This window comes from Asparagus officinalis, chromosome 4 (assembly GCF_001876935.1).
Source record: "Asparagus officinalis chromosome 4, Aspof.V1, whole genome shotgun sequence".
NCBI lineage: Eukaryota > Viridiplantae > Streptophyta > Magnoliopsida > Asparagales > Asparagaceae > Asparagus > Asparagus officinalis.
The window spans coordinates 43,590,702-43,603,136 of record NC_033797.1 but is presented as its reverse complement, the minus strand read 5'-3'; positions in this window follow the sequence as shown (position 1 = coordinate 43,603,136).

The window sequence follows — 12,435 nt, the reverse complement described above, 5'->3', positions numbered from 1 at the left end:
GTCTTACTGTTTGTGTCAGAAATCGATTTATTTGAGGAATCCATTACAATGTTTGTCGTCTTACAAATTCAATAGAAGGTACCTTTTTATAAGACTTTTCTACACAAATAAAGCAAAAAGATGAGATTTCCTCAAAACACAAGCAGAGATCGTTTATCAATCTGTTGCTTGTGTGTGATCTTTGTCTGTGCCGAGTATGTGTTAGTCTGTGGACCGCTAAAAATCAGATCCGGTTGATCGTGAAGAAGGCTTATGGTTCTAGCTCCCTTATAGAAACAAGAATAGAAGTAAATATCTCAACGGTGCGAGATAAATACCCTTCTTAAGATCAAAATGACAGTATGATATTAAGGGAACAGGTGAAAGGGTGTAGATCTGTCAAAATCTCCTTCTTTATGTTGAAGAACTCACCAAGACCTCGCCTTTAGATCTGAAATTTGTGGTTTTCCTCTCATAAGATTAGCAACTCATATCAAAGCTCCCTCAGTGCATTAATCCTTCAGTACCTCGCCTGTTTGGTTAGTACCCTTCACAAATGATAACAGCTCTCCCACATTTAAGGATAGCCTCAAGGCAGTTAGGGAGACACTGGAATCTTCAAAACTGATAAAAATCGCCAAAAACGCGTCTCGGGGCTTTATTTTGTGGGTGTCTCGCACATGTACGATACAGGTCTGGGTGTCTCGCACATGTGCGAGACACCTTATTATATCTCGGATTCTGAGACAATAAACACTGTCTCGCACATGTCTGAGACAGTTTGTACTGCCTTCGGTAGTTTAGCTTTAACTTTTGTACGACCTCAAAATGAGGTGATTCAAGTTGCGTTGGAAACTGATGAAGATATCTATAACTTTTGTCTTTTGAGCTTTTCCAAATTCGAATTGCATCATGGTTGAAATTTTAGTTCTTCATATTCATTCATCCATTTTCTTCTCGAATCATGCATTCTAAATCTTGTTGTTGCTTCATCGCTTTATCGCTTTATTTTGATGTCAGATGATCCTCTTTGACTTTGAATATTAACGTTTATCACATTCTCTTCATCTCGAGCTATGTGCGGGAACCTATAGGTAATTTTTAATGTCTACAGATACCCCCTACAAAGTGTTTCAGTCTTATTCTTTTATAGAGGAGTTTGGAATACTTTGGATAAAATAGGCCTAACCTCTAATTTTTTTTACTTTTTTTAGCTTTCATCCTATTCAGTATTTTTGTCGAATAGTTTGAAATTCTTCCGGTACTGTGTTATCATCTGACCGTCGTCGAGATTTTGAACTGAAGTTGAAGCTTTGATGATGGAATTAGCTCGTGTCATTGAGTCAACATTGAACTGATCATATTCATCGGGAGTTTATATTTGAATAGCGATTGAACTCCTGAGGGTAATTTTGACCTGAAAATTATCCTGAACCTTATTTTGGTGAAATTATCGATGTGTTGACCAATGTTGACATTCTTTACAGCATAAACATAGTTTATACTCGTATGTTGACTGGAGTCTACACAGTTTAAGCTCTTAAGGCATTGGAGCGTGGAGGATCAGTTTATACTCGTATACTCATTGGAGTGTAGGAAGAGCAAGCTGAGAATGCATTAGACGCTCACCAGGTTAAGCTCTTTGTGCGAGATTTGATTGTAGGACCAGTCGTTGGTGCTAATACAGCTACTATCTCTAAAGCTATCCTAGGTGCTTGAGTCAAGAGACCAACTTATGAAGATGGTGCATCTGTGACTATTAAAGCTAATTTGAAGGTGGAGCTTGTATGAGTTTTGTGAAGAGAAGCTCTTCGAGCTAGGAGAGCGAATCCATTGTCACAAGCTGTTTATCTAAGCATAACAGGATTTTTTACAAACCCTCAGCAATCAATGAACTTGACGAGCCTTTACCGACTACTGTTTGAATTGAGCTAGCATGTAAATTGTCTTAGTCCGTTCCACATGTAACACTATGCTAAAAGAGTGAATTCTCTTAGATTTAATGCTATAATATTGAATACATAGATTTTGTTATTTTTGCGGGAACTAACCACCTGGCAGCATGTGTTAGATGCATGCTTATCTCTAATTAGGGATCAAGATAAAGCCCCTCATGCATGAAAGACATGGATTTTGGTATTGAAATATTGTGTCTTCTCTTGGGGCAAAGACGAACCCTGATGCCGGAGAGGAAGAAATTTATTTTCTATCTCCTGTTTGAAAAAAGTCAGAGTGGAATAAAAAAGATTCAGATAACCTTAATTATCGGAAGGTTTGATTACCCAATCTGAAGGTGGACTTCTCGTTTATCGAGAAGGAATTCTAATTTTGGCCCTAACTATAGTAATGTTTGACCAAGTGGTGTTTGAGACGACCCTAACTGTTCAAAGGTTTGATCAGTCAATTTGTGTGGAGAACTCTCGTTTATTGAAAGGAAAGTCTGGTTTTGGCCCTAACTGTTCAAAGGCTTAACCAAATGGGGGTTTTGAACGACTCTTACTATTCAAATGTTTAATCGTCCAATTTGAAAGTAGACCTCTCATTCATAGAAGGAATCAAGAGGGGATTTTGGCTTTGGCTCTAACTGTTCAAAGGTTTGACCAAATGGGAGTGAAAGTGCAAATAATAGTTGGAGCTGGAATAGATGTAACTATAAAGAATTTTGGTGGACCACCATCAATTGATTTGATCAGTGAAGGATCTTGTGGTGGAGGACCGTGAATCATTAAGCACTCCATGATTACACTGTGGGAGTTTTGTGAGGGAAGATTGACCCGATAAAGTCATTAAATCTTGTCTCAACGAAAGAATGCTCAGGAAGTCACAGTGAGAATGTTTTAATCATCTTGGAAATGATTAAATAGCCAAAATGGAAGGTTCTTAATCATTTTTATCATGATTAAGAATGAATTATTTCGATGACCGGTTTTCACTTTGAATAATCAATTGGTTTTGGGTTATCCTTAATAATTCCATGTGTAGTATTTTCCAAGAACTTCCCATAGGAATGCATTTAGGTATTCCACCCCAGCTCTTTCACGAACCTGAATCTAATTATATTTAGCCACATTGTCAGGTTATCCTTAAGAATATTAAGAGTAATATTCTTTAGGAACTACCCGTTGGAAATAAGGAAAGTAGTTTATCCTCATACACCCGTTGGAGGTTGGGGAAATAATTTATACTCGTATACCCGTTAGAGTATATGGAGAAGCAGTTTATACTCATATACTTGTCGGAGTCTTAGGGAGAAGTTTAACCTCATATACCTATCAGAGGATGTCGTTCTTATTTGGCTTATTTTTCTGTTTACTAACGTCAACCAAGGCTTGAATGCTGTTTTTCAGAGTAATACAAGCCTTGGTGGGGTGATGGACTCTCTTGTGATATGCACAGTACTTTGAATCTGAAGTCTTGTTTGCTTCCTCCTATTTGTAATCGGTGGCAGCTTGATTTTTTATTGGTGAGGAGGTACTTAAAGATGACTAGAACTTCATCATCTTTGAAAGAATACTCCTCTTGGAACCTCGGATTAGGAGTCCTTATTGTCTCTAAGGTTGATGTTGTAATATTTGACGAATGTCAACAGCAGTTGCAGGTGCCTTAGCTGTCGGTTGGCCTCTCTCGGCCGTTTTTCTTTTGAGAAAGCGTTCGGTCTGTTCACCGGGCAGTTTTAATTCTTTTCAAGTTTTGGATGACATGACCCCCAGGGCTTTTAGGATATCAATAGAGATTATTGTGATAGGTCTAAAGTATAAACTCCTCCGTGACCGTATCTCAGTAGTTCATCGCCTTATTACGGAGGCGTTTGACAAAATTATCAACTGTCTCCTCATCCTTCTACTTCTCATTCAGAAGTGCTCCAATTAACACTTCAGTGTCATTATCAAAGAAGTTACTGAGGAATAGATTCTCCATGTCATCCTAGCTGTTGATACTTCCTGGTTTGAGATGTCAGTACCAATTGAAGGCGGCCCCACGAAGGGTGTGTAGGTATTAAAAATTACCTATGAATTCCTGCACGCAGCTCGAGATGAAGCGAAGATGACAAACATCATCATTTAAGTCAAATGAGATTATCTAATGCCATAAAGAAGCAAGTGGCATATAAGTCAACGAAATGTGCGAAATAACAAAACGACGAAGCAACGAAGTGCCGGAACATCTCAAAAAGAGAGAGACACCCTGAGTGTCTCGCCCATTCACAGCCTCCCGCAACGTGTATTTCGATAGATTTTCGGGTTTCAACGGTTTCGGAGCCTCCCTAATTGCCTTGAGGCTATCTTTAAACATGAGAAAGTGGTTATGGGCTGAAGATACGTTCTTATCCACAAACATGGCATCCGGAAGCCTATAAATACAGCCCTAGAGCCATTATGTAGGAGAGATCTAATTTTGGCGAGCAATGGCGAAGCCCTAACGTTTTGGAGAGTGAGGAGCACGAATTTCAGACCGAATGATGATCTTGGCAAATTCTTCAGCATAAAGAAAAGGAGTTTGAGAGATCTGCAGCCCTTCAGCCGTTTGCTTAAGATTGAACTTTGTTTCAATCTTAAAAAGAGTATTTATCTTGCGTTGTCGAGATATTTACTAATGTTCTTGTTTCTCTTACGAAATAAGAACACTGAGCCTCTAATCCGTTCAACCCAGATCTGATTCTTGGTGGTGGTCCATGGATCAACGAATCTCTAGCATAGGCAAAGATTCCGCACAAGCAGCGATCGATAAACGATCATGCGTTTGTTTCTAGGAGATTTTTCTGTTTAATTCTTTTATGTAGAGAAGTCTTATAAAAATGCCCACTCTTTTGAACTTGTTGTAAGTCGATAAACGACTGTAATGAGTTCCTAAACGAATCAAATTTCTGACATAAACACGAATGCAGTGAATGCGAATCAGACGTTCCAATTACAACCGCAATAGCGATCGCAATAGCAAGCACCTCAACAGTCGCCGTCTTAGTGGTAGCAGTTAGATCCTAGAGGGGGGTGATTAGGGTCTTATACTAATCTAATCCGATTTTATGCCAATTAAAACTAATTAACAAGTTATTCTTGCAAGATAGATATATAATATGTTATAAGCAAGAATGAGCAATATAACCAAAGAGCAATATCCTAGCAATGAGATATATGGTGAATTATATGCAAGGATATATAAACTAATACAAGGGGAAATAAACAATCTACAAATGTGATAGGTCAATATGAAGAGCAATACACAAAGGTGATATAAGATATGAATACAAGGATAGGTACGCCAACGCAATCACAAACAAAATGATATGATCACAGAGTTTGGTCTAACCACTTGACCTACGTCTCCGCTCCTCACCTCGAGGAGATCTCCACTATCATAATCGGTTTTCTATGCTCACCCGAATAACGTTTACACCTCACACTTGGTTTTCTAGTTCACCAAAAACTTTACAATCTCACACTCTTGCAATCACACTTTACACCCTCTCAAGTGTTGGTTTCTAGCCTGTGTCTCCCTCAAGTATTAGAAATTATACCTACCTCTAGGCACTACCCCACTCCTCTTGGGACGATCCCGTCTCTCACCATACGCTCATCTCGGTGTACAAATGTATTACAAAGTGTATCTCACAATAATGCTCACAATACAAATAAATTGTTCTCTACAATAGATGAAAACACAATGTAGCTCACTCTCAATAATACACTACCCACAACCCAAATATACAATATGTGTAAAATACTAAAGCTCAATGGTTGTGTGTGCAAACAATGAGAAACAACAAAATCAAATGTAAACTCAATATAAATCTAGCTTAATGAAGATAATAATTAATGACAAATATAAATGCAAAGCTAGAATCGAGTTTAGAAAAACTTCTCTAGAATAAGAGAGATGAAGATGTGAAATTGAAAGCTCAAACCCAAGTTGATCTCCTCTTCTTGTGAAATAATCTTCACAAACCCAATTTTGTAAACAAACACTTAAACAAACTTAAACCCTTGTAAAAACTTATTTAAAACATCTCTTGGTTATTAAAAATAGTTATGGCAAATGGTTATATATAGGCTTGAAGAAAATAACTCAAAAAACCCTAAAAACCCACTAAAAAACAAAAATCAACAAGTTACCGTTATTGTGCAACTGTAACTTCGACGGTCGACCGTGGTGGTCGACCGTGAGAAATAAAATCGTAAAACTGCTCTCTGGACTACAGATGGTCGACCGTGGCCATCAACCACACTGTAGCATGGTCGACTGTAGTGGTCGACCACACTGTTCACGGACAGTTTCTGATTTTGATAGATTCTGGAATTTTATGTATCTGACTTTGTAAAATCAATTAAAAATAATAAATCAACTCTAAAAATTATGAAATTTTGAGGAAAGGTTATAGAAAGGTATATAAACATGTTAGAGAAATAATTTATAAAATATCACTTCCCAGTTGAGAGAAATAAATGTTTGAACACAGATATATAGTTTCTAAGAAAAAACTACAGAAAACTCGGTTTTGTAAATTCAATTGAAAATAACAAAATAACTCCAAAATTAGTAAAACTTGGGAAAATATTTGTATATATGATGATAAACATGTAAATGAAGAAAATTTTTAAATCGCATTTCCCAATTGTGAAAACACATCAGTTTTGTAAAAACATGCAGGAACATGTGCACGAACATGAGCTTATTAAAGCTTTGATTTTGTAAATTCAAATAAACATAACAAATTAATTCCAAAATTAATAAAACTTTGAGAAAAATTTATAAATGTGAAATTGAACATGTTAGAAAAAGAATTTCTCAAATTGAGTTTTCCATTTGTGAAAACTCATGTATTTTACAAGTGTGTCCAAAACATGAAAATGTGATATACATGAAATTTGATGTTTTGACATAAACAATATTTTAAAACCCTATGAAATGATTTTATAGACTTAATGAAATATGTATACAATGATTATTAAATCCATAAACCAAAACTTGTGTATATATATAACTATATATAAAAAAACCAAATATGTGTGTGTATATATGATTGAGCTTAAAGTACAAACACACATAATATAAAACCTAAACTAAATATACCCAAGCTTGATTGATCTTTGATGTAGCTCAACTTGGTACACTTGCGGATAAAGCTAGAACTTGAATCTTTAATTTGAATTGCATAGGCTTCACTCCATAATTCCGCCAACCTCCATTGGATATAATCGTGAATGCTCGATTCCATCCATCCTCCAACATGTTGTTTGTCTACAATAAATAAAATTATACAAAGACTAGACAAACAATATTAGAAGTAAATTGTTTGTTAAACATCATCAAAACAAGAAGGCCAACAGTAGCAACGAGACCAAAGGGAACAAAAGCCTTCCGAAACAAAATTCCTGAAGGTTTGTCATTCCCTATGGACGCTCGGGTGTTATTCTACTGCTTCAGCTAGGATTCCAACTAAGCAGCTACAAATAAAGAAGCACCTTTAGCCTTCAATTCCCCCAACTCATAGAATTTGTGCTCCAGTATGACTAAATCTACGATGACAGAATCAGCTAGCTCTGGGTATCCCTCCTCTCTAAACATCATCATATGACGAGCAAGAGACCATCAGAACTGATCGAAAGAAAATCCATGATGAAGGATCTTCTCGATCATTCCGCTGACAAAAGAAACGAAGCTACCAAGGTCCATGCGGAATATGTCTTTGCTTGGATCAATATCTGACAACAAGGCCATGACGCACTCATATGGATATGATGGAAGCCCTGCAAGACAAGAAAAGGAATAAGAAATTCTAAAATATTAACCGGAAACTCAGAGCAAGTCAGGAAGCAGAACTTACTAATGCTAGCGGAGGACCATTCAGCTCGACACTACGTGCTTGGTCCTACTGATCTAACCTCAGGAATCGGTGGAATGATGGTCGCTATAACAGTTGTCGATGCACTGACTCCTCCAGTTGGTCTCACGGTTGAAGCAACGACTTTCGCAACCATCGGATCCGGAGGAACAATAGCATTAAGCTGAGAAGTAGGTAGCTGAGCAATGTGAAAGACCCTAGAGGAGGTGAATAGAGTTTATGCTAATTTAATCTAATTTAATGTTAATTAAAAACTTATTAACAATTATATCCTAGCAAGTATAATATACAACAGGATATGTGCAAGGATATACAATTAAACTAAGGGCGATATAAACATGAGGCAATGACGAAATAAAATAGAATGAATTATGAGAACAAATAATACGTCAATGCAAAACAAAAACACACAATATGATCACAGAGTTCGGTCCTTCCGACCTATGTCTCCGCTCCCCACTCCTAGGGAGAATCCATTATCACAAATGGGTTTTCGACATTCACCCAAAAATGTTTACACCTCACAATCTCTGATTTCTAGCTCACCGAAAATTTTTAAAATCCACACTCTTGCAATCACACTCTACACCCTCTAAGTGTTGGTCTCTAGCTCGTATCCTCTTCCTCAAGTGCTCGGATTTACAACCTCCCCCTAGGTTTTACTACCGATGTCACTTCTCTTGGAATCGACCCAGTCTCTCACCACACACCCCTCTTGGTGTACAAGTGTATTACATAGTGATCTCACAAATAAAGCACAATAAAAATGGTTTGTTCTCTAATACAAGATGAGAACTAAGTTAGGCTCACTCAATCACACCACCAACCTAGGTTTGTTCTCTAATACAAGATGAGAACTAAGTTAGGCTCACTCAATCACACCACCAACCTAATTTACACAATGTATGAAAAAATACAAGATGAGAACTAAGTTAGGCTCACTCAATCACACCACCAACCTAATTTACACAATGTATGAAAATAGTTTAAGCTCAATGGTTGTGTGTGAATATGATAAATAAAATAAATCTAAAATTAAATCCAACTAGCACTATATATATATCATATGCACATGCGAGATCACTAATAGATATTTTACTTTCAGAGTCTGATTCACATACAACACTAGGGATATCACCTAGTGGTCGTGTGCATGATGCTCCACTCTCACTTGAAGTCGATTCCACCATAACATGTGGAATCTCTTCCAAGTCTCCTTGATGTGCTTCAAAAAGTTTCTATATCATGTAAGCACTATCAAAATGAGCAAGTTCGTTAGAAATACATGGTTCAAAAGCATTAAGCAAGAATTCTAATACTAACTTATTCATTGTAAACATCTTTTTATCATAATTGCTCCACTTGAATTTCTCTAATGTGGGCACAATATAAGCACTATCAATAACTTTCTATAAATCGATATTTTTAGATTTCACAAATATTTTAAATCTAAAACAACATTGAGCATAAGGGAAATTAATGTATTTTGGAGCAATATTAACATCATAGCCTAAACGCGGTGCAACATGCATATCCATAATTTAAAAATGTGCAAGCATGGTACAAAAAATCAAAACAAGATTATCAACAATGTGAAAGCTTGGATTTTTAACTCAAGGCGGTTAATCCACAAATCAAAGAGCACAAAGCTCTGATACCAATTGAAATACCCTAGAGAGGGGTGAATAAGGTTTATGCTAATCTAATCCGATTTAATACCAATTAAAAACTTATCAACAATTATATCCTAGCAAGTATAATATACAACAAGATATGTGCAAGGATATACAATTGAACTAAGAGCGATATAAACATGAGGCAATGGAGAAATAGAATAGAATGAATTATGAGCACAAATAATACACCAAGGCAAAACACAAATACACAATATGATCATGGAGTTTGGTCCTTCCGACCTACGTCTCCGCTCCCCACTCCAAGGGAGAATCTACTATCACAAATGAGTTTTCGACGTTCATCCAAAAACGTTTACACCTCACAATCTCGGTTTTCTAGCTTAATAAAAACTTTCACAATCCACACTCTTGCAATCACACTCTATACCCTCTAAGTGTTGGTCTCTAGCCCGTGTCCTCTTCCTCAAGTGCTTGGATTTGTAACCTCTCCCTAGGCTTTACTACTAACACCGCTCCTCTTGGAATCGACCCCATCTCTCACCACACACTTCTCTCGGTGTACAAGTATATTACAAAGTGATCTCATAAATAAAGCACTATAAAAATGGTTTGTTCTCTAATACAAGATGAGAACTAAGTTAGGCTCACTCAATCACACCACCAACCTAATTTACATAATGTATGAAAATAGTTTAAGCTCAATGGTTATGTGTGAATATGATAAATAAAATGAATCTAAACTTAAATCCAACTAGCACAAATATATATCTATATATGAATAAAAAATGTAAGTATGTTAGAAGATAAGTTAAAAAAACTTCTCTAAGATTCAAGTTTAGATTCAATATTGAAAACATGCATTGTAAATAATAAGAAACTCATGTATTTGTGTGCAAAGTCACGTGTTAACATTTTTAAATCAAACATTCACTATGCACACATGTATAACAAAATTTGTAAATGTTCTATTTGCGGCTGTAAAGGCCATTTAGCTAAATTTTGTTATGATGCACATAAACCGACAAAGACCAATACTATTGCCCCTTGTGCATACCATCAAGTTTTATCATATACACATTCACATGCTCATACTCACAAAGCTCATCATAAGCATGCTAATGTGTATCAATATGACTTTTGTGATCGTTTTGGTCATTTGACCAAATTTTGTTTTGTTTTGAAGAGAGTTTTTCATTTGCAAAATGCTTTTAAAAGACCATCTACATTTGCAAATGATTCACGTGCACAACCTCAAGATCTACAAAAATAAATGTGTCTCTTTCATTGCACTTATTGCAACCGGAAGGGTCATTTGAGTAATTATTGTTATGATCAATTCCGTGCACTAAATGAGCCCAAATAGGATCATAACCTAAGGGTTTTGAGCTTAAATGATAGGGGTCGTGTTCCTAATTCTTTCGGCACTAAGATTGCTTGGGTGCCAAAATCTTTTTGATTTTTAAATTAAAGATTTTTAGTGTTTTTATTTTTCATTTCTTGTTTTTGGAAAAACATGTTTTGAAAATTTTGAAAATAAAAACACATTTTTTTCAATACTTTTTTTTCATTTTATTAGATTTTTTTATGAGATGTTTGTGCTTGAGCAACCCCCGGATTTATTAGGTATTTATTACCATATCATATTTATCGGGTGCTAAAAACTTTGTATGTGTTGAAACAAGCTTAAAGAGCTTGATATGGTTGCCTCTCTTGCTTTCTTGTCAAATATGACAAATTGATATTAGTTTGTTTTTATCCTAAGTATATTTTTATCTTTGTGAATGAAACATATAAAAGTTTTTGATATTGCTATTTGCTTGATAACTTGTTCTTCAAAAATGATGACTTATAAATTTTTGGATTTAATGATTAAACATTTGATTTATGATATTTTTAAATATTTGATATATTTATGTTTTAATACTCTTATAACACTTTTTTTAATGATACATATATATGTGTTCACTTGGTCTTTTTATTTGAGAGTTATGTTTAGCACGTTTTTATCTATGCTTACTCACATATGATTGCCTTAATATTTCATTTCATATATTCTATGAAGCTTTTTGATAGGGGAAGTCTTCCCTATTTATTTTATTGTTTATACTCACCCATGCTTCGTGATAGGGAGAGATTTTGCTCTCTATTCTTTTTTTCCCCCCCCCCCCCATTTTGATGTTGACAAAGGGGGAGAAACATATATATTGTGAGTATATCCTTCTTAGTGATTTCTATTATTTTTATGCATGAGAAATATAAATTGTATATTCATTTAATATCATGCATATCTCTTTATGTAGATTGTTTGTCATCATCAAAAGGGGGAAGATTGTTAGTGCCTTTGTTTTGATGATGATTTACAAACAATCCCTAACATCGCTTGTCTAGTGTTTGGATTTGTTTAATAGGTATTCTAGACAAACACCAAAGTCGGAGGTTGGTTGGACTTGCACTTACATGATCATATCCATTGGAGGATGGAAGGAAAATAGGATTAAAGCTATGCACAATTCAAATCAAGATTCAAGATCAAGCTTTATCCATGTTACCAAGACGAGCTATATTGAAGACTTTCGTCTTGGTTATATTAGTTTAGGTTTATATTTTGTGTGTTGATACTTTAAGCTCAATCATATACACACATACACGTTTCTAGTTTTATAGTTTCCAAGCTTATATAAATATGAAACATACCTACTTGTTTACATATATACACGTTTCATATTTAATATTTTTGTTTTTGGAAAACAATGTGTTTAGCCACATGAACATGAAACAAATATGCGTATATAAATATATTTTCATGTTTATACGTGCTCAAAATGATTTCATTAATATCAAGCTTTAACAAATATATGAAATCATGTTTATTTGAAAAATTATGTGTTTATTAATTATAGACTCAATTACACTATTTTATATCTTTTCCCAAGTCTATAAAGCCATACAAAAGTTTTCAAACTTTAGTTTAAGTCAAAA